Raw genomic sequence first — 21,803 nt, 5'->3', positions numbered from 1 at the left:
TTACCATTTTTAAGCTTGAGGGCCAAATGAGAAATGCAGTGTCCTCGAACGACCAACAATATGAAGAAATAGTGTATGATTCTGAATGTTTACTCATATCTCACGACCCATCTATGACATGTTAATAACTGCTTTGGGTCACAAATCATAGTTTAAGAATCCATGTCAGAGGTTCTTGAGTTTATTCATCTCGAGACCCAAATGAAAAATGTACTGTCCTCGATTGACCAATATTAGTAAAAGACATCTCTTTTGTGATGTGATTTTGCTAGACAGAGATGTGGGTTAAAGTAATGAGACTGGTTTGATTGAAATAGGTGTGGGTGTTCACATCTGCAAAATATATGTCTCTCATGGGTGCTGTGGCTTAGTTGGTTAAAGTTCCTGTCTAGTAAACAGGAGATCCTGAGTTCAAATCTCAGCACTACCATTTCAAGCATTTTATTGTACACATTGGAGGAGAAGGTCAGAGTGGAGGGCACTCAGGTTTTCTCACCAATCGGTTTAGAGAATTAGAGATGATGTGAGAAGGATGCAATTGAGATATTCCAATGTCACGGAAAAAGGTCACTTTTTGACTGTGTAAAGCTCGACTGTTTCTTCACTTTATTCATTATCGAGAACAATATGAACAGTGTTTAGCCAGCTTGTGCACATCACTTTCCCAGCCTATGTAGGCTTTACAAATCCACCTCTTGTAGCCAGCCGTGATCGTATAGTGGTTAGTACTCTGCGTTTTGTCTGCAGCAACCCCGGTTTGAATCCGGGTGATGGCATTGCAATGAAATTTCAGAAGGGTTCTTTTTTTAACAGGTTAAGACTTACTCTGAAAGCTTAGAAACTCAGCAACTCTGCCTTTTGACAAAGTTCCCCAGCATATCGCAGGTTAATTACTTACACGAACTGATTAATCTGCTGTTTCAGAGGTTTTTACCATTTTTAAGCTCAAGAGCCAAATGAGAAATGCAGTGTCCTCGAACGACCAACATTATGAAGAAATAGTGTATGATTCTGAATGTTTACTCATATCTCGCGACCCATCTATGACATGTTAATAACTGATTTGGGTCCCAAATCATAGTTTAAGAATCCATGTCAGATGTTCTTGAGTTTATTCATCTCGAGACCCAAATGAAAAATGTACTGTCCTCGATTGACCAATAATAGTAAAAGACATCTCTTTTGTGATGTGATTTTGCTAGACAGAGATGTGGGTTAAATTAATGAGACTGGTTTGATTGAAATAGGTATGGGTGTTCACATCTGCAAAATATATGTCTCTTGTAGGTGCTGTGGCTTAGTTGGTTAAAGGGCCTTTCTATTAAACAGGAGATCCTGAGTTCAAATCTCAGAAGTATCTTTTCAAGCATTTTATTGTACACATTGGAGGAGAAGGTCAGAGTGGAGGGCACTCAGGTTTTCTCACCAATCGGTTTAGAGAATTAGAGATGATGTGAGGAGGATGCAATTGAGATATTCCAATGTCACGGAAAAAGGTCACTTTTTGAATGTGTAAAGCTCGACTGTTTCTTCAATTTATTCATTATCGAGAACAATATGAAAAGTGTTTAGCCAGCTTGTGCACATCACTTTCCCAGCCTATGTAGGCTTTACAAATCCACCTCTTGTAGCCAGCTGTGATCGTATAGTGGTTAGTACTCTGCGTTGTGGCCGCAGCAACCCCGGTTCGAATCCGGGTCACGGCATTGCAATGAAATTTCAGAAGGGCTCTTTTTTCAACAGGTTAAGACTTACTCTGAAAACTTCGAAACTCAGCAACTCTGCCTTTTGACAAAGTTCCCCAGCATATCGCAGGTTAATTACTTGCACAAACTGATTAATCTGCTGTTTCAGAGGTTTTTACCATTTTTAAGCTCGAGAGCCAAATGAGAAATGCAGTGTCCTCGAACGACCAACATTATGAAGAAATAGTGTATGATTCTGAATGTTTACTCATATCTCGCGACCCATCTATGACATGTTAATAACTGATTTGGATCCCAAATCATAGTTTAAGAATCCATGTCAGAGGTTCTTGAGTTTATTCATCTCGAGACCCAAATGAAAAATGTACTGTCCTCGATTGACCAATAATAGTAAAAGACATCTCTTTTGTGATGTGATTTTGCTAGACAGAGATGTGGGTTAAATTAATGAGACTGGGTTGATTGAAATAGGTGTGGGTGTTCACATCTGCAAAACATATCTCTCTCATGGGTGCTGTGGCTTAGTTGGTTAACGTGCCTGTCTAGTAAACAGGAGATCCTGAGTTCAAATCTCAGCAGTACCTTTTCAAGCATTTTATTGTACACATTGGAAGAGAAGGTCAGAGTGGAGGGCACTCAGGTTTTCTCACCAATCGGTTTAGAGAATTAGAGATGATGTGAGGAGGATGCAATTGAGATATTACAATGTCACGGAAAAAGGTCACTTTTTGAATGTGTAAAGCTTGACTGTTTCTTCACTTTATTCATTGTCGAGAACAATATGAAAAGTGTTTAGCCAGCTTGTGCACATCACTTTCCCAGCCTATGTAGGCTTTACAAATACACCTCTTGTAGCCAGCCGTGATCGTATAGTGGTTACTACTCTGCGTTGTGGCAGCAGCAACCCCAGTTCGAATCCGGGTCACGTCACTGCAATGAAATTTCAGAAGGGTTCTTTTTTCAACAGGTTAAGACTTACTCTGAAAACTTCGAAACTCAGCAACTCTGCCTTTTGACAAAGTTCCCCAGCATATCGCAGGTTAATTACTTGCACAAACTGATTAATCTGCTGTTTCAGAGGTTTTTACCATTTTTAAGCTCGAGAGCCAAATGAGAAATGCAGTGTCCTCGAACGACCAACATTATGAAGAAATAGTGTATGATTCTGAATGTTTACTCATATCTCGCGACCCATCTATGACATGTTAATAACTGATTTGGATCCCAAATCATAGTTTAAGAATCCATGTCAGAGGTTCTTGAGTTTATTCATCTCGAGACCCAAATGAAAAATGTACTGTCCTCGATTGACCAATAATAGTAAAAGACATCTCTTTTGTGATGTGATTTTGCTAGACAGAGATGTGGGTTAAATTAATGAGACTGGGTTGAATGAAATAGGTGTGGGTGTTCACATCTGCAAAACATATCTCTCTCATGGGTGCTGTGGCTTAGTTGGTTAAAATGCCTGTCTAGTAAACAGGAGATCCTGATTTCAAATCTCAGCAGTACCTTTTCAAGCATTTTATTGTACACATTGGAAGAGAAGGTCAGAGTGGAGGGCACTCAGGATTTCTCACCAATCGGTTTAGAGAATTAGAGATGATGTGAGGAGGATGCAATTGAGATATTACAATGTCACGGAAAAAGGTCACTTTTTGAATGTGTAAAGCTTGACTGTTTCTTCACTTTATTCATTGTCGAGAACAATATGAAAAGTGTTTATCCAGCTTGTGCACATCACTTTCCCAGCCTATGTAGGCTTTACAAATACACCTCTTGTAGCCAGCCGTGATCGTATAGTGGTTACTACTCTGCGTTGTGGCAGCAGCAACCCCAGTTCGAATCCGGGTCACGTCACTGCAATGAAATTTCAGAAGGGTTCTTTTTTCAACAGGTTAAGACTTACTCTGAAAACTTCGAAACTCAGCAACTCTGCCTTTTGACAAAGTTCCCCAGCATATCGCAGGTTAATTACTTGCACAAACTGATTAATCTGCTGTTTCAGAGGTTTTTACCATTTTTAAGCTCGAGAGCCAAATGAGAAATGCAGTGTCCTCGAACGACCAACATTATGAAGAAATAGTGTATGATTCTGAATGTTTACTCATATCTCGCGACCCATCTATGACATGTTAATAACTGATTTGGATCCCAAATCATAGTTTAAGAATCCATGTCAGAGGTTCTTGAGTTTATTCATCTCGAGACCCAAATGAAAAATGTACTGTCCTCGATTGACCAATAATAGTAAAAGACATCTCTTTTGTGATGTGATTTTGCTAGACAGAGATGTGGGTTAAATTAATGAGACTGGGTTGATTGAAATAGGTGTGGGTGTTCACATCTGAAAAATATATGTCTCTCATGGGTCCTCTGGCTTAGTTGTTTAAAGTGCCTGTCTAGTAAACAGGAGATCCCGAGTTCAAATCTCAGCAGTACCTTTTCAAGCATTTTATTGTACACATTGGAGGAGAAGGTCAGAGTGGAGGGCACTCAGGTTTTCTCACCAATCGGTTTAGAGAATTAGAGATGATGTGAGGAGGATGCAATTGAGATATTCCAATGTCACGGAAAAAGGGCACTTTTTGAATGTGTAAAGCTCGACTGTTTCTTCACTTTATTCATTATCGAGAACAATATGAACAGTGTTTAGCCAGCTTGTGCACATCACTTTCCCAGCCTATGTAGGCTTTACAAATCCACCTCTTGTAGCCAGCCGTGATCGTATAGTGGTTAGTACTCTGCGTTTTGTCTGCAGCAACCCCGGTTTGAATCCGGGTGATGGCATTGCAATGAAATTTCAGATTGGTTCATTTTTCAACAGGTTAAGACTTACTCTGAAAGCTTAGAAACTCAGCAACTCTGCCTTTTGACAAAGTTCCCCAGCATATCGCAGGTTAATTACTTACCCGAACTGATTCATCTGCTGTTTCAGAGGTTTTTACCATTTTTAAGCTCGAGAGCCAAATGAGAAATGCAGTGTCCTCGAACGACCAACATTATGAAGAAATAGTGTATGATTCTGAATGTTTACTCATATCTCACGACCCATCTATGACATGTTAATAACTGCTTTGGGTCCCAAATCATAGTTTAAGAATCCATGTCAGAGGTTCTTGAGTTTATTCATCTCGAGACCCAAATGAAAAATGTACTGTCCTCGATTGACCAATATTAGTAAAAGACATCTCTTTTGTGATGTGATTTTGCTAGACAGAGATGTGGGTTAAATTAATGAGACTGGTTTGATTGAAATAGGTGTGGGTGTTCACATCTGCAAAATATATGTCTCTAATGGGTGCACATCACTTTCCCAGCCTATGTAGGCTTTACAAATCCACCTCTTGTAGCCAGCCGTGATCGTATAGTGGTTAGTACTCTGCGTTGTGGCCGCAGCAACCCCGTTTCGAATCCGGGTCACGGCACTGCAATGAAATTTCAGAAGGGTTCTTTTTTGAACAGGTTAAGATTTACTCTGAAAGCTTAGAAACTTAGCAACTCTGCCTTTTGACAAAGTTCCCCAGCATATCGCAGGTTAATTACTTACACAAACGGATTAATCTCCTGTTTCAGAGGTTTTTACCATTTTTAAGCTCGAGAGCCAAATGAGAAATGCAGTGTCCTCGAACGACCAACATTATGAAGAAATAGTGTATGATTCTGAATGTTTACTCATATCTCACGACCCATCTATGACATGTTAATAACTGCTTTGGGTCCCAAATCATAGTTTAAGAATCCATGTCAGAGGTTCTTGAGTTTATTCATCTCGAGACCCAAATGAAAAATGTACTGTCCTCGATTGACCAATATTAGTAAAAGACATCTCTTTTGTGATGTGATTTTGCTAGACAGAGATGTGGGTTAAATTAATGAGACTGGTTTGATTGAAATAGGTGTGGGTGTTCACATCTGCAAAATATATGTCTCTAATGGGTGCTGTGGCTTAGTTGGTTAAATTGCCTGTCTAGTAAACAGGAGATCCTGAGTTCAAATCTCAGCAGTACCATTTCGAAGCATTTTAGTGTACACATTGGAGGAGAAGGTCAGAGTGGAGGGCACTCAGGTTTTCTCACCAATCGGTTTAGAGAATTAGAGATGATGTGAGGAGGATGCAATTGAGATATTCCAATGTCACGGAAAAAGGGCACTTTTTGAATGTGTAAAGCTCGACTGTTTCTTCACTTTATTCATTATCGAGAACAATATGAACAGTGTTTAGCCAGCTTGTGCACATCACTTTCCCAGCCTATGTAGGCTTTACAAATCCACCTCTTGTAGCCAGCCGTGATCGTATAGTGGTTAGTACTCTGCGTTGTGGCTGCAGCAACACCGGTTTGAATCCGGGTGATGGCATTGCAATGAAATTTCAGATTGGTTCTTTTTTCAACAGGTTAAGACTTACTCTGAAAGCTTAGAAACTCAGCAACTCTGCCTTTTGACAAAGTTCCCCAGCATATCGCAGGTTAATTACTTACACGAACTGATTCATCTGCTGTTTCAGAGGCTTTTACCATTTTTAAGCTCGAGAGCCAAATGAGAAATGCAGTGTCCTCGAACGACCAACATTATGAAGAAATAGTGTATGATTCTGAATGTTTACTCATATCTCACGACCCATCTATGACATGTTAATAACTGCTTTGGGTCCCAAATCATAGTTTAAGAATCCATGTCAGAGGTTCTTGAGTTTATTCATCTCGAGACCCAAATGAAAAATGTACTGTCCTCGATTGACCAATATTAGTAAAAGACATCTCTTTTGTGATGTGATTTTGCTAGACAGAGATGTGGGTTAAATTAATGAGACTGGTTTGATTGAAATAGGTGTGGGTGTTCACATCTGCAAAATATATGTCTCTAATGGGTGCACATCACTTTCCCAGCCTATGTAGGCTTTACAAATCCACCTCTTGTAGCCAGCCGTGATCGTATAGTGGTTAGTACTCTGCGTTGTGGCCGCAGCAACCCCGTTTCGAATCCGGGTCACGGCACTGCAATGAAATTTCAGATGGGTTCTTTTTTGAACAGGTTAAGATTTACTCTGAAAGCTTAGAAACTTAGCAACTCTGCCTTTTGACAAAGTTCCCCAGCATATCGCAGGTTAATTACTTACACAAACGGATTAATCTCCTGTTTCAGAGGTTTTTACCATTTTTAAGCTCGAGAGCCAAATGAGAAATGCAGTGTCCTCGAACGACCAACATTATGAAGAAATAGTGTATGATTCTGAATGTTTACTCATATCTCACGACCCATCTATGACATGTTAATAACTGCTTTGGGTCCCAAATCATAGTTTAAGAATCCATGTCAGAGGTTCTTGAGTTTATTCATCTCGAGACCCAAATGAAAAATGTACTGTCCTCGATTGACCAATATTAGTAAAAGACATCTCTTTTGTGATGTGATTTTGCTAGACAGAGATGTGGGTTAAATTAATGAGACTGGTTTGATTGAAATAGGTGTGGGTGTTCACATCTGCAAAATATATGTCTCTAATGGGTGCTGTGGCTTAGTTGGTTAAAGTGCCTGTCTAGTAAACAGGAGATCCTGAGTTCAAATCTCAGCAGTAACATTTCGAAGCATTTTAGTGTACACATTGGAGGAGAAGGTCAGAGTGGAGGGCACTCAGGTTTTCTCACCAATCGGTTTAGAGAATTAGAGATGATGTGAGGAGGATGCAATTGAGATATTCCAATGTCACGGAAAAAGGGCACTTTTTGAATATGTAAAGCTCGACTGTTTCTTCACTTTATTCATTATCGAGAACAATATGAACAGTGTTTAGCCAGCTTGTGCACATCACTTTCCCAGCCTATGTAGGCTTTACAAATCCACCTCTTGTAGCCAGCCGTGATCGTATAGTGGTTAGTACTCTGCGTTGTGGCTGCAGCAACCCCGGTTTGAATCCGGGTGATGGCATTGCAATGAAATTTCAGATTGGTTCATTTTTCAACAGGTTAAGACTTACTCTGAAAGCTTAGAAACTCAGCAACTCTGCCTTTTGACAAAGTTCCCCAGCATATCGCAGGTTAATTACTTACACGAACTGATTCATCTGCTGTTTCAGAGGCTTTTACCATTTTTAAGCTCGAGAGCCAAATGAGAAATGCAGTGTCCTCGAACGACCAACATTATGAAGAAATAGTGTATGATTCTGAATGTTTACTCATATCTCACGACCCATCTATGACATGTTAATAACTGCTTTGGGTCCCAAATCATAGTTTAAGAATCCATGTCAGAGGTTCTTGAGTTTATTCATCTCGAGACCCAAATGAAAAATGTACTGTCCTCGATTGACCAATATTAGTAAAAGACATCTCTTTTGTGATGTGATTTTGCTAGACAGAGATGTGGGTTAAATTAATGAGACTGGTTTGATTGAAATAGGTGTGGGTGTTCACATCTGCAAAATATATGTCTCTAATGGGTGCACATCACTTTCCCAGCCTATGTAGGCTTTACAAATCCACCTCTTGTAGCCAGCCGTGATCGTATAGTGGTTAGTACTCTGCGTTGTGGCCGCAGCAACCCCGTTTCGAATCCGGTTCACGGCACTGCAATGAAATTTCAGATAGGTTCTTTTTTGAACAGGTTAAGATTTACTCTGAAAGCTTAGAAACTTAGCAACTCTGCCTTTTGACAAAGTTCCCCAGCATATCGCAGGTTAATTACTTACACAAACTGATTAATCTCCTGTTTCAGAGGTTTTTACCATTTTTAAGCTTGAGGGCCAAATGAGAAATGCAGTGTCCTCGAACGACCAACAATATGAAGAAATAGTGTATGATTCTGAATGTTTACTCATATCTCACGACCCATCTATGACATGTTAATAACTGCTTTGGGTCACAAATCATAGTTTAAGAATCCATGTCAGAGGTTCTTGAGTTTATTCATCTCGAGACCCAAATGAAAAATGTACTGTCCTCGATTGACCAATATTAGTAAAAGACATCTCTTTTGTGATGTGATTTTGCTAGACAGAGATGTGGGTTAAAGTAATGAGACTGGTTTGATTGAAATAGGTGTGGGTGTTCACATCTGCAAAATATATGTCTCTCATGGGTGCTGTGGCTTAGTTGGTTAAAGTTCCTGTCTAGTAAACAGGAGATCCTGAGTTCAAATCTCAGCACTACCATTTCAAGCATTTTATTGTACACATTGGAGGAGAAGGTCAGAGTGGAGGGCACTCAGGTTTTCTCACCAATCGGTTTAGAGAATTAGAGATGATGTGAGAAGGATGCAATTGAGATATTCCAATGTCACGGAAAAAGGTCACTTTTTGACTGTGTAAAGCTCGACTGTTTCTTCACTTTATTCATTATCGAGAACAATATGAACAGTGTTTAGCCAGCTTGTGCACATCACTTTCCCAGCCTATGTAGGCTTTACAAATCCACCTCTTGTAGCCAGCCGTGATCGTATAGTGGTTAGTACTCTGCGTTTTGTCTGCAGCAACCCCGGTTTGAATCCGGGTGATGGCATTGCAATGAAATTTCAGAAGGGTTCTTTTTTTAACAGGTTAAGACTTACTCTGAAAGCTTAGAAACTCAGCAACTCTGCCTTTTGACAAAGTTCCCCAGCATATCGCAGGTTAATTACTTACCCGAACTGATTCATCTGCTGTTTCAGAGGTTTTTACCATTTTTAAGCTCGAGAGCCAAATGAGAAATGCAGTGTCCTCGAACGACCAACATTATGAAGAAATAGTGTATGATTCTGAATGTTTACTCATATCTCACGACCCATCTATGACATGTTAATAACTGCTTTGGGTCCCAAATCATAGTTTAAGAATCCATGTCAGAGGTTCTTGAGTTTATTCATCTCGAGACCCAAATGAAAAATGTACTGTCCTCGATTGACCAATATTAGTAAAAGACATCTCTTTTGTGATGTGATTTTGCTAGACAGAGATGTGGGTTAAATTAATGAGACTGGTTTGATTGAAATAGGTGTGGGTGTTCACATCTGCAAAATATATGTCTCTAATGGGTGCACATCACTTTCCCAGCCTATGTAGGCTTTACAAATCCACCTCTTGTAGCCAGCCGTGATCGTATAGTGGTTAGTACTCTGCGTTGTGGCCGCAGCAACCCCGTTTCGAATCCGGGTCACGGCACTGCAATGAAATTTCAGATGGGTTCTTTTTTGAACAGGTTAAGATTTACTCTGAAAGCTTAGAAACTTAGCAACTCTGCCTTTTGACAAAGTTCCCCAGCATATCGCAGGTTAATTACTTAAACAAACGGATTAATCTCCTGTTTCAGAGGTTTTTACCATTTTTAAGCTCGAGAGCCAAATGAGAAATGCAGTGTCCTCGAACGACCAACATTATGAAGAAATAGTGTATGATTCTGAATGTTTACTCATATCTCACGACCCATCTATGACATGTTAATAACTGCTTTGGGTCCCAAATCATAGTTTAAGAATCCATGTCAGAGGTTCTTGAGTTTATTCATCTCGAGACCCAAATGAAAAATGTACTGTCCTCGATTGACCAATATTAGTAAAAGACATCTCTTTTGTGATGTGATTTTGCTAGACAGAGATGTGGGTTAAATTAATGAGACTGGTTTGATTGAAATAGGTGTGGGTGTTCACATCTGCAAAATATATGTCTCTAATGGGTGCTGTGGCTTAGTTGGTTAAATTGCCTGTCTAGTAAACAGGAGATCCTGAGTTCAAATCTCAGCAGTACCATTTCGAAGCATTTTAGTGTACACATTGGAGGAGAAGGTCAGAGTGGAGGGCACTCAGGTTTTCTCACCAATCGGTTTAGAGAATTAGAGATGATGTGAGGAGGATGCAATTGAGATATTCCAATGTCACGGAAAAAGGGCACTTTTTGAATGTGTAAAGCTCGACTGTTTCTTCACTTTATTCATTATCGAGAACAATATGAACAGTGTTTAGCCAGCTTGTGCACATCACTTTCCCAGCCTATGTAGGCTTTACAAATCCACCTCTTGTAGCCAGCCGTGATCGTATAGTGGTTAGTACTCTGCGTTGTGGCTGCAGCAACACCGGTTTGAATCCGGGTGATGGCATTGCAATGAAATTTCAGATTGGTTCTTTTTTCAACAGGTTAAGACTTACTCTGAAAGCTTAGAAACTCAGCAACTCTGCCTTTTGACAAAGTTCCCCAGCATATCGCAGGTTAATTACTTACACGAACTGATTCATCTGCTGTTTCAGAGGCTTTTACCATTTTTAAGCTCGAGAGCCAAATGAGAAATGCAGTGTCCTCGAACGACCAACATTATGAAGAAATAGTGTATGATTCTGAATGTTTACTCATATCTCACGACCCATCTATGACATGTTAATAACTGCTTTGGGTCCCAAATCATAGTTTAAGAATCCATGTCAGAGGTTCTTGAGTTTATTCATCTCGAGACCCAAATGAAAAATGTACTGTCCTCGATTGACCAATATTAGTAAAAGACATCTCTTTTGTGATGTGATTTTGCTAGACAGAGATGTGGGTTAAATTAATGAGACTGGTTGGATTGAAATAGGTGTGGGTGTTCAAATCTGCAAAATATATGTCTCTCATGGGTGCTGTGGCTTAGTTGGTTAAAGTGCCTGTCTAGTAAACAGGAGATCCTGAGTTCAAATCTCAGCAGTACCATTTCAAGCATTTTATTGAACACATTGGAGGAGAAAGTCAGAGTGGAGGGCACTCAGGTTTTCTCACCAATCGGTTTAGAGAATTAGAGATGATGTGAGGAGGATGCAATTGAGATATTCCAATGTCACGGAAAAAGGGCACTTTTTGAATGTGTAAAGCTCGACTGTTTCTTCACTTTATTCATTATCGAGAACAATATGAAAAGTGTTTAGCCAGCTTGTGCACATCACTTTCCCAGCCTATGTAGGCTTTACAAATCCACCTCTTGTAGCCAGCTGTGATCGTAGAGTGGTTAGTACTCTGCGTTGTGGCTGCAGCAACCCCGGTTTGAATCCGGGTGATGGCATTGCAATGAAATTTCAGAAGGGTTCTTTTTTCAACAGGTTAAGACTTACTCTGAAAGCTTAGAAACTCAGCAACTCTGCCTTTTGACAAAGTTCCCCAGCATATCGCAGGTTAATTACTTACCCGAACTGATTCATCTGCTGTTTCAGAGGTTTTTACCATTTTTAAGCTCGAGAGCCAAATGAGAAATGCAGTGTCCTCGAACGACCAACATTATGAAGAAATAGTGTATGATTCTGAATGTTTACTCATATCTCACGACCCATCTATGACATGTTAATAACTGCTTTGGGTCCCAAATCATAGTTTAAGAATCCATGTCAGAGGTTCTTGAGTTTATTCATCTCGAGACCCAAATGAAAAATGTACTGTCCTCGATTGACCAATATTAGTAAAAGACATCTCTTTTGTGATGTGATTTTGCTAGACAGAGATGTGGGTTAAATTAATCAGACTGGTTTGATTGAAATAGGTGTGGGTGTTCACATCTGCAAAATATATGTCTCTAATGGGTGCACATCACTTTCCCAGCCTATGTAGGCTTTACAAATCCACCTCTTGTAGCCAGCCGTGATCGTATAGTGGTTAGTACTCTGCGTTGTGGCCGCAGCAACCCCGTTTCGAATCCGGGTCACGGCACTGCAATGAAATTTCAGATGGGTTCTTTTTTGAACAGGTTAAGATTTACTCTGAAAGCTTAGAAACTTAGCAACTCTGCCTTTTGACAAAGTTCCCCAGCATATCGCAGGTTAATTACTTACACAAACGGATTAATCTCCTGTTTCAGAGGTTTTTACCATTTTTAAGCTCGAGAGCCAAATGAGAAATGCAGTGTCCTCGAACGACCAACATTATGAAGAAATAGTGTATGATTCTGAATGTTTACTCATATCTCACGACCCATCTATGACATGTTAATAACTGCTTTGGGTCCCAAATCATAGTTTAAGAATCCATGTCAGAGGTTCTTGAGTTTATTCATCTCGAGACCCAAATGAAAAATGTACTGTCCTCGATTGACCAATATTAGTAAAAGACATCTCTTTTGTGATGTGATTTTGCTAGACAGAGATGTGGGTTAAATTAATGAGACTGGTTTGTTTGAAATAGGTGTGGGTGTTCACATCTGCAAAATATATGTCTCTAATGGGTGCTGTGGCTTAGTTGGTTAAAGTGCCTGTCTAGTAAACAGGAGATCCTGAGTTCAAATCTCAGCAGTACCATTTCGAAGCATTTTAGTGTACACATTGGAGGAGAAGGTCAGAGTGGAGGGCACTCAGGTTTTCTCACCAATCGGTTTAGAGAATTAGAGATGATGTGAGGAGGATGCAATTGAGATATTCCAATGTCACGGAAAAAGGGCACTTTTTGAATGTGTAAAGCTCGACTGTTTCTTCACTTTATTCATTATCGAGAACAATATGAACAGTGTTTAGCCAGCTTGTGCACATCACTTTCCCAGCCTATGTAGGCTTTACAAATCCACCTCTTGTAGCCAGCCGTGATCGTATAGTGGTTAGTACTCTGCGTTGTGGCTGCAGCAACCCCGGTTTGAATCCGGGTGATGGCATTGCAATGAAATTTCAGATTGGTTCTTTTTTCAACAGGTTAAGACTTACTCTGAAAGCTTAGAAACTCAGCAACTCTGCCTTTTGACAAAGTTCCCCAGCATATCGCAGGTTAATTACTTACACGAACTGATTCATCTGCTGTTTCAGAGGCTTTTACCATTTTTAAGCTCGAGAGCCAAATGAGAAATGCAGTGTCCTCGAACGACCAACATTATGAAGAAATAGTGTATGATTCTGAATGTTTACTCATATCTCACGACCCATCTATGACATGTTAATAACTGCTTTGGGTCCCAAATCATAGTTTAAGAATCCATGTCAGAGGTTCTTGAGTTTATTCATCTCGAGACCCAAATGAAAAATGTACTGTCCTCGATTGACCAATATTAGTAAAAGACATCTCTTTTGTGATGTGATTTTGCTAGACAGAGATGTGGGTTAAATTAATGAGACTGGTTTGATTGAAATAGGTGTGGGTGTTCAAATCTGCAAAATATATGTCTCTCATGGGTGCTGTGGCTTAGTTGGTTAAAGTGCCTGTCTAGTAAACAGGAGATCCTGAGTTCAAATCTCAGCAGTACCTTTTCAAGCATTTTATTGAACACATTGGAGGAGAAAGTCAGAGTGGAGGGCACTCAGGTTTTCTCACCAATCGGTTTAGAGAATTAGAGATGATGTGAGGAGGATGCAATTGAGATATTCCAATGTCACGGAAAAAGGGCACTTTTTGAATGTGTAAAGCTCGACTGTTTCTTCACTTTATTCATTATCGAGAACAATATGAAAAGTGTTTAGCCAGCTTGTGCACATCACTTTCCCAGCCTATGTAGGCTTTACAAATCCACCTCTTGTAGCCAGCTGTGATCGTAGAGTGGTTAGTACTCTGCGTTGTGGCTGCAGCAACCCCGGTTCGAATCCGGGTTACGGCACTGCAATGAAATTTCAGAAGTGTTCTTTTTTGAACAGGTTAAGATTTACTCTGAAAGCTTAGAAACTCAGCAACTCTGCCTTTTGACAAAGTTCCCCAGCATATCGCAGGTTAATTACTTACACGAACTGATTCATCTGCTGTTTCAGAGGTTTTTACCATTTTTAAGCTCGAGAGCCAAATGAGAAATGCAGTGTCCTCGAACGACCAACATTATGAAGAAATAGTGTATGATTCTGAATGTTTACTCATATCTCACGACCCATCTATGACATGTTAATAACTGCTTTGGGTCCCAAATCATAGTTTAAGAATCCATGTCAGAGGTTCTTGAGTTTATTCATCTCGAGACCCAAATGAAAAATGTACTGTCCTCGATTGACCAATATTAGTAAAAGACATCTCTTTTGTGATGTCATTTTGCTAGACAGAGATGTGGGTTAAATTAATGAGACTGGTTTGATTGAAATAGGTGTGGGTGTTCACATCTGCAAAATATATGTCTCTAATGGGTGCACATCACTTTCCCAGCCTATGTAGGCTTTACAAATCCACCTCTTGTAGCCAGCCGTGATCGTATAGTGGTTAGTACTCTGCGTTGTGGCCGCAGCAACCCCGTTTCGAATCCGGGTCACGGCACTGCAATGAAATTTCAGATAGGTTCTTTTTTGAACAGGTTAAGATTTACTCTGAAAGCTTAGAAACTTAGCAACTCTGCCTTTTGACAAAGTTCCCCAGCATATCGCAGGTTAATTACTTACACAAACGGATTAATCTCCTGTTTCAGAGGTTTTTACCATTTTTAAGCTTGAGGGCCAAATGAGAAATGCAGTGTCCTCGAACGACCAACAATATGAAGAAATAGTGTATGATTCTGAATGTTTACTCATATCTCACGACCCATCTATGACATGTTAATAACTGCTTTGGGTCACAAATCATAGTTTAAGAATCCATGTCAGAGGTTCTTGAGTTTATTCATCTCGAGACCCAAATGAAAAATGTACTGTCCTCGATTGACCAATATTAGTAAAAGACATCTCTTTTTTGATGTGATTTTGCTAGACAGAGATGTGGGTTAAAGTAATGAGACTGGTTTGATTGAAATAGGTGTGGGTGTTCACATCTGCAAAATATATGTCTCTCATGGGTGCTGTGGCTTAGTTGGTTAAAGTGCCTGTCTAGTAAACAGGAGATCCTGAGTTCAAATCTCAGCAGTACCATTTCAAGCATTTTATTGTACACATTGGAGGAGAAGGTCAGAGTGGAGGGCACTCAGTTTTTCTCACCAATCGGTTTAGAGAATTATAGATGATGTGAGGAGGATGCAATTGAGATATTCCAATGTCACGGAAAAAGGTCACTTTTTGACTGTGTAAAGCTCGACTGTTTCTTCACTTTATTCATTATCGAGAACAATATGAACAGTGTTTAGCCAGCTTGTGCACATCACTTTCCCAGCCTATGTAGGCTTTACAAATCCACCTCTTGTAGCCAGCCGTGATCGTATAGTGGTTAGTACTCTGCGTTGTGGCTGCAGCAACCCCGGTTTGAATCCGGGTGATGGCATTGCAATGAAATTTCAGAAGGGTTCTTTTTTCAACAGGTTAAGACTTACTCTGAAAGCTTAGAAACTCAGCAACTCTGCCTTTTGACAAAGTTCCCCAGCATATCGCAGGTTAATTACTTACACGAACTGATTCATCTGCTGTTTCAGAGGCTTTTACCATTTTTAAGCTCGAGAGCCAAATGAGAAATGCAGTGTCCTCGAACGACCAACATTATGAAGAAATAGTGTATGATTCTGAATGTTTACTCATATCTCACGACCCATCTATGACATGTTAATAACTGCTTTGGGTCCCAAATCATAGTTTAAGAATCCATGTCAGAGGTTCTTGAGTTTATTCATCTCGAGACCCAAATGAAAAATGTACTGTCCTCGATTGACCAATATTAGTAAAAGACATCTCTTTTGTGATGTGATTTTGCTAGACAGAGATGTGGGTTAAATTAATGAGACTGGTTTGATTGAAATAGGTGTGGGTGTTCAAATCTGCAAAATATATGTGTCTCATGGGTGCTGTGGCTTAGTTGGTTAAAGTGCCTGTCTAGTAAACAGGAGATCCTGAATTCAAATCTCAGCAGTACCTTTTCAAGCATTTTATTGAACACATTGGAGGAGAAGGTCAGAGTGGAGGGCACTCAGGTTTTCTCACCAATCGGTTTAGAGAATTAGAGATGATGTGAGGAGGATGCAATTGAGATATTCCAATGTCACGGAAAAAGGGCACTTTTTGAATGTGTAAAGCTCGACTGTTTCTTCACTTTATTCATTATCGAGAACAATATGAAAAGTGTTTAGCCAGCTTGTGCACATCACTTTCCCAGCCTATGTAGGCTTTACAAATCCACCTCTTGTAGCCAGCTGTGATCGTAGAGTGGTTAGTACTCTGCGTTGTGGCTGCAGCAACCCCGGTTCGAATCTTGGTTACGGCACTGCAATGAAATTTCAGAAGTGTTCTTTTTTGAACAGGTTAAGATTTACTCTGAAAGCTTAGAAACTCAGCAACTCTGCCTTTTGACAAAGTTCCCCAGCATATCGCAGGTTAATTACTTACACGAACTGATTCATCTGCTGTTTCAGAGGTTTTTACCATTTTTAAGCTCGAGAGCCAAATGAGAAATGCAGTGTCCTCGAACGACCAACATTATGAAGAAATAGTGTATGATTCTGAATGTTTACTCATATCTCACGACCCATCTATGACATGTTAATAACTGCTTTGGGTCCCAAATCATAGTTTAAGAATCCATGTCAGAGGTTCTTGAGTTTATTCATCTCGAGACCCAAATGAAAAATGTACTGTCCTCGATTGACCAATATTAGTAAAAGACATCTCTTTTGTGATGTCATTTTGCTAGACAGAGATGTGGGTTAAATTAATGAGACTGGTTTGATTGAAATAGGTGTGGGTGTTCACATCTGCAAAATATATGTCTCTAATGGGTGCACATCACTTTCCCAGCCTATGTAGGCTTTACAAATCCACCTCTTGTAGCCAGCCGTGATCGTATAGTGGTTAGTACTCTGCGTTGTGGCCGCAGCAACCCCGTTTCGAATCCGGGTCACGGCACTGCAATGAAATTTCAGATAGGTTCTTTTTTGAACAGGTTAAGATTTACTCTGAAAGCTTAGAAACTTAGCCACTCTGCCTTTTGACAAAGTTCCCCAGCATATCGCAGGTTAATTACTTACACAAACTGATTAATCTCCTGTTTCAGAGGTTTTTACCATTTTTAAGCTTGAGGGCCAAATGAGAAATGCAGTGTCCTCGAACGACCAACAATATGAAGAAATAGTGTATGATTCTGAATGTTTACTCATATCTCACGACCCATCTATGACATGTTAATAACTGCTTTGGGTCACAAATCATAGTTTAAGAATCCATGTCAGAGGTTCTTGAGTTTATTCATCTCGAGACCCAAATGAAAAATGTACTGTCCTCGATTGACCAATATTAGTAAAAGACATCTCTTTTGTGATGTGATTTTGCTAGACAGAGATGTGGGTTAAAGTAATGAGACTGGTTTGATTGAAATAGGTGTGGGTGTTCACATCTGCAAAATATATGTCTCTCATGGGTGCTGTGGCTTAGTTGGTTAAAGTGCCTGTCTAGTAAACAGGAGATCCTGAGTTCAAATCTCAGCACTACCATTTCAAGCATTTTAGTGTACACATTGGAGGAGAAGGTCAGAGTGGAGGGCACTCAGGTTTTCTCACCAATCGGTTTAGAGAATTATAGATGATGTGAGGAGGATGCAATTGAGATATTCCAATGTCACGGAAAAAGGTCACTTTTTGAATGTGTAAAGCTCGACTGTTTCTTCACTTTATTCATTATCGAGAACAATATGAACAGTGTTTAGCCAGCTTGTGCACATCACTTTCCCAGCCTATGTAGGCTTTACAAATCCACCTCTTGTAGCCAGCCGTGATCGTATAGTGGTTAGTACTCTGCGTTGTGGCTGCAGCAACCCCGGTTTGAATCCGGGTGATGGCATTGCAATGAAATTTCAGAAGGGTTCTTTTTTCAACAGGTTAAGACTTACTCTGAAAGCTTAGAAACTCAGCAACTCTGCCTTTTGACAAAGTTCCCCAGCATATCGCAGGTTAATTACTTACACGAACTGATTCATCTGCTGTTTCAGAGGCTTTTACCATTTTTAAGCTCGAGAGCCAAATGAGAAATGCAGTGTCCTCGAACGACCAACATTATGAAGAAATAGTGTATGATTCTGAATGTTTACTCATATCTCACGACCCATCTATGACATGTTAATAACTGCTTTGGGTCCCAAATCATAGTTTAAGAATCCATGTCAGAGGTTCTTGAGTTTATTCATCTCGAGACCCAAATGAAAAATGTACTGTCCTCGATTGACCAATATTAGTAAAAGACATCTCTTTTGTGATGTGATTTTGCTAGACAGAGATGTGGGTTAAATTAATGAGACTGGTTTGATTGAAATAGGTGTGGGTGTTCACATCTGCAAAATATATGTCTCTAATGGGTGCACATCACTTTCCCAGCCTATGTAGGCTTTACAAATCCACCTCTTGTAGCCAGCCGTGATCGTATAGTGGTTAGTACTCTGCGTTGTGGCCGCAGCAACCCCGGTTCGAATCCGGGTCACGGCATTGCAATGAAATTTCAGATGGGTTCTTTTTTGAACAGGTTAAGATTTACTCTGAAAGCTTAGAAACTCAGCAACTCTGCCTTTTGACAAAGTTCCCCAGCATATCGCAGGTTAATTACTTACACAAACTGATTAATCTCCTGTTTCAGAGGTTTTTACCATTTTTAAGCTTGAGGGCCAAATGAGAAATGCAGTGTCCTCGAACGACCAACATTATGAAGAAATAGTGTATGATTCTGAATGTTTACTCATATCTCACGACCCATCTATGACATGTTAATAACTGCTTTGGGTCCCAAATCATAGTTTAAGAATCCATGTCAGAGGTTCTTGAGTTTATTCATCTCGAGACCCAAATGAAAAATGTACTGTCCTCGATTGACCAATATTAGTAAAAGACATCTCTTTTGTGATGTGATTTTGCTAGACAGAGATGTGGGTTAAATTAATGAGACTGGTTTGATTGAAATAGGTGTGGGTGTTCACATCTGCAAAATATATGTCTCTAATGGGTGCTGTGGCTTAGTTGGTTAAAGTGCCTGTCTAGTAAACAGGAGATCCTGAGTTCAAATCTCAGCAGTACCTTTTCAAGCATTTTATTGTACACATTGGAGGAGAAGGTCAGAGTGGAGGGCACTCAGGTTTTCTCACCAATCGGTTTAGAGAATTAGAGATGATGTGAGGAGGATGCAATTGAGATATTCCAATGTCACGGAAAAAGGGCACTTTTTGAATGTGTAAAGCTCGACTGTTTCTTCACTTTATTCATTATCGAGAACAATATGAAAAGTGTTTAGCCAGCTTGTGCACATCACTTTCCCAGCCTATGTAGGCTTTACAAATCCACCTCTTGTAGCCAGCTGTGATCGTAGAGTGGTTAGTACTCTGCGTTGTGGCTGCAGCAACCCCGGTTCGAATCCTGGTTACGGCACTGCAATGAAATTTCAGAAGTGTTCTTTTTTGAACAGGTTAAGATTTACTCTGAAAGCTTAGAAACTCAGCAACTCTGCCTTTTGACAAAGTTCCCCAGCATATCGCAGGTTAATTACTTACACGAACTGATTCATCTGCTGTTTCAGAGGTTTTTACCATTTTTAAGCTCGAGAGCCAAATGAGAAATGCAGTGTCCTCGAACGACCAACATTATGAAGAAATAGTGTATGATTCTGAATGTTTACTCATATCTCACGACCCATCTATGACATGTTAATAACTGCTTTGGGTCCCAAATCATAGTTTAAGAATCCATGTCAGAGGTTCTTGAGTTTATTCATCTCGAGACCCAAATGAAAAATGTACTGTCCTCGATTGACCAATATTAGTAAAAGACATCTCTTTTGTGATGTGATTTTGCTAGACAGAGATGTGGGTTAAATTAATGAGACTGGTTTGATTGAAATAGGTGTGGGTGTTCACATCTGCAAAATATATGTCTCTAATGGGTGCACATCACTTTCCCAGCCTATGTAGGCTTTACAAATCCACCTCTTGTAGCCAGCCGTGATCGTATAGTGGTTAGTACTCTGCGTTGTGGCCGCAGCAACCCCGGTTCGAATCCGGGTCACGGCATTGCAATGAAATTTCAGATGGGTTCTTTTTTGAACAGGTTAAGATTTACTCTGAAAGCTTAGAAACTCAGCAACTCTGCCTTTTGACAAAGTTCCCCAGCATATCGCAGGTTAATTACTTACACAAACTGATTAATCTCCTGTTTCAGAGGTTTTTACCATTTTTAAGCTTGAGGGCCAAATGAGAAATGCAGTGTCCTCGAACGACCAACATTATGAAGAAATAGTGTATGATTCTGAATGTTTACTCATATCTCACGACCCATCTATGACATGTTAATAACTGCTTTGGGTCACAAATCATAGTTTAAGAATCCATGTCAGAGGTTCTTGAGTTTATTCATCTCGAGACCCAAATGAAAAATGTACTGTCCTCGATTGACCAATATTAGTAAAAGACATCTCTTTTGTGATGTGATTTTGCTAGACAGAGATGTGGGTTAAAGTAATGAGACTGGTTTGATTGAAATAGGTGTGGGTGTTCACATCTGCAAAATATATGTCTCTCATGGGTGCTGTGGCTTAGTTGGTTAAAGTGCCTGTCTAGTAAACAGGAGATCCTGAGTTCAAATCTCAGCAGTACCATTTCAAGCATTTTATTGTACACATTGGAGGAGAAGGTCAGAGTGGAGGGCACTCAGGTTTTCTCACCAATCGGTTTAGAGAATTAGAGATGATGTGAGGAGGATGCAATTGAGATATTCCAATGTCACGGAAAAAGGTCACTTTTTGAATGTGTAAAGCTCGACTGTTTCTTCACTTTATTCATTATCGAGAACAATATGAACAGTGTTTAGCCAGCTTGTGCACATCACTTTCCCAGCCTATGTAGGCTTTACAAATCCACCTCTTGTAGCCAGCCGTGATCGTATAGTGGTTAGTACTCTGCGTTTGTGCTGCAGCAACCCCGGTTTCGAATCCGGGTGATGGCATTGCAATGAAATTTCAGAAGGGTTCTTTTTTCAACAGGTTAAGACTTACTCTGAAAGCTTAGAAACTCAGCAACTCTGCCTTTTGACAAAGTTCCCCAGCATATCGCAGGTTAATTACTTACACGAACTGATTCATCTGCTGTTTCAGAGGTTTTTACCATTTTTAAGCTCGAGAGCCAAATGAGAAATGCAGTGTCCTCGAACGACCAACATTATGAAGAAATAGTGTATGATTCTGAATGTTTACTCATATCTCACGACCCATCTATGACATGTTAATAACTGCTTTGGGTCCCAAATCATAGTTTAAGAATCCATGTCAGAGGTTCTTGAGTTTATTCATCTCGAGACCCAAATGAAAAATGTACTGTCCTCGATTGACCAATATTAGTAAAAGACA

At 39.9% G+C, this 21,803-nt stretch overlaps 22 non-coding genes across 22 annotated transcripts; all 22 read left to right on the top strand.

Moving 5' to 3' along the window:
• The first annotated feature begins 356 nt into the window (after positions 1–356).
• Positions 357–430, top strand: trnat-agu (transfer RNA threonine (anticodon AGU)). Its single transcript has one exon. It is a non-coding gene; the product is annotated as a tRNA-Thr (tRNA).
• Positions 431–1,634: 1,204 nt separating this feature from the next.
• trnah-gug (transfer RNA histidin (anticodon GUG)) lies at positions 1,635–1,706 on the top strand. The gene has a single exon. It is a non-coding gene; the product is annotated as a tRNA-His (tRNA).
• A 510-nt stretch (positions 1,707–2,216) lies between these two features.
• On the top strand, positions 2,217–2,290 carry trnat-agu (transfer RNA threonine (anticodon AGU)). The gene has a single exon. It is a non-coding gene; the product is annotated as a tRNA-Thr (tRNA).
• Positions 2,291–5,062: 2,772 nt separating this feature from the next.
• Positions 5,063–5,134, top strand: trnah-gug (transfer RNA histidin (anticodon GUG)). Its single transcript has one exon. It is a non-coding gene; the product is annotated as a tRNA-His (tRNA).
• Positions 5,135–5,644: 510 nt separating this feature from the next.
• Positions 5,645–5,718, top strand: trnat-agu (transfer RNA threonine (anticodon AGU)). The gene has a single exon. It is a non-coding gene; the product is annotated as a tRNA-Thr (tRNA).
• A 913-nt stretch (positions 5,719–6,631) lies between these two features.
• trnah-gug (transfer RNA histidin (anticodon GUG)) lies at positions 6,632–6,703 on the top strand. Its single transcript has one exon. It is a non-coding gene; the product is annotated as a tRNA-His (tRNA).
• Positions 6,704–7,213: 510 nt separating this feature from the next.
• trnat-agu (transfer RNA threonine (anticodon AGU)) lies at positions 7,214–7,287 on the top strand. The gene has a single exon. It is a non-coding gene; the product is annotated as a tRNA-Thr (tRNA).
• A 1,495-nt stretch (positions 7,288–8,782) lies between these two features.
• trnat-agu (transfer RNA threonine (anticodon AGU)) lies at positions 8,783–8,856 on the top strand. The gene has a single exon. It is a non-coding gene; the product is annotated as a tRNA-Thr (tRNA).
• A 912-nt stretch (positions 8,857–9,768) lies between these two features.
• On the top strand, positions 9,769–9,840 carry trnah-gug (transfer RNA histidin (anticodon GUG)). Its single transcript has one exon. It is a non-coding gene; the product is annotated as a tRNA-His (tRNA).
• Positions 9,841–10,350: 510 nt separating this feature from the next.
• On the top strand, positions 10,351–10,424 carry trnat-agu (transfer RNA threonine (anticodon AGU)). Its single transcript has one exon. It is a non-coding gene; the product is annotated as a tRNA-Thr (tRNA).
• An 857-nt stretch (positions 10,425–11,281) lies between these two features.
• On the top strand, positions 11,282–11,355 carry trnat-agu (transfer RNA threonine (anticodon AGU)). Its single transcript has one exon. It is a non-coding gene; the product is annotated as a tRNA-Thr (tRNA).
• Positions 11,356–12,267: 912 nt separating this feature from the next.
• Positions 12,268–12,339, top strand: trnah-gug (transfer RNA histidin (anticodon GUG)). The gene has a single exon. It is a non-coding gene; the product is annotated as a tRNA-His (tRNA).
• A 510-nt stretch (positions 12,340–12,849) lies between these two features.
• On the top strand, positions 12,850–12,923 carry trnat-agu (transfer RNA threonine (anticodon AGU)). Its single transcript has one exon. It is a non-coding gene; the product is annotated as a tRNA-Thr (tRNA).
• An 857-nt stretch (positions 12,924–13,780) lies between these two features.
• trnat-agu (transfer RNA threonine (anticodon AGU)) lies at positions 13,781–13,854 on the top strand. The gene has a single exon. It is a non-coding gene; the product is annotated as a tRNA-Thr (tRNA).
• Positions 13,855–14,766: 912 nt separating this feature from the next.
• On the top strand, positions 14,767–14,838 carry trnah-gug (transfer RNA histidin (anticodon GUG)). Its single transcript has one exon. It is a non-coding gene; the product is annotated as a tRNA-His (tRNA).
• Positions 14,839–15,348: 510 nt separating this feature from the next.
• On the top strand, positions 15,349–15,422 carry trnat-agu (transfer RNA threonine (anticodon AGU)). The gene has a single exon. It is a non-coding gene; the product is annotated as a tRNA-Thr (tRNA).
• A 1,842-nt stretch (positions 15,423–17,264) lies between these two features.
• On the top strand, positions 17,265–17,336 carry trnah-gug (transfer RNA histidin (anticodon GUG)). The gene has a single exon. It is a non-coding gene; the product is annotated as a tRNA-His (tRNA).
• A 510-nt stretch (positions 17,337–17,846) lies between these two features.
• On the top strand, positions 17,847–17,920 carry trnat-agu (transfer RNA threonine (anticodon AGU)). The gene has a single exon. It is a non-coding gene; the product is annotated as a tRNA-Thr (tRNA).
• Positions 17,921–18,832: 912 nt separating this feature from the next.
• trnah-gug (transfer RNA histidin (anticodon GUG)) lies at positions 18,833–18,904 on the top strand. The gene has a single exon. It is a non-coding gene; the product is annotated as a tRNA-His (tRNA).
• A 510-nt stretch (positions 18,905–19,414) lies between these two features.
• On the top strand, positions 19,415–19,488 carry trnat-agu (transfer RNA threonine (anticodon AGU)). The gene has a single exon. It is a non-coding gene; the product is annotated as a tRNA-Thr (tRNA).
• Positions 19,489–20,400: 912 nt separating this feature from the next.
• On the top strand, positions 20,401–20,472 carry trnah-gug (transfer RNA histidin (anticodon GUG)). Its single transcript has one exon. It is a non-coding gene; the product is annotated as a tRNA-His (tRNA).
• A 510-nt stretch (positions 20,473–20,982) lies between these two features.
• On the top strand, positions 20,983–21,056 carry trnat-agu (transfer RNA threonine (anticodon AGU)). Its single transcript has one exon. It is a non-coding gene; the product is annotated as a tRNA-Thr (tRNA).
• The last annotated feature ends 747 nt before the right edge of the window (positions 21,057–21,803 follow it).

Source organism: Oncorhynchus kisutch, unplaced genomic scaffold, assembly GCF_002021735.2.
Source record: "Oncorhynchus kisutch isolate 150728-3 unplaced genomic scaffold, Okis_V2 scaffold1100, whole genome shotgun sequence".
NCBI lineage: Eukaryota > Metazoa > Chordata > Actinopteri > Salmoniformes > Salmonidae > Oncorhynchus > Oncorhynchus kisutch.
The sequence above is the reverse complement of the archived record's forward strand: the minus strand, read 5'-3'. Positions and strand labels throughout refer to the sequence as shown.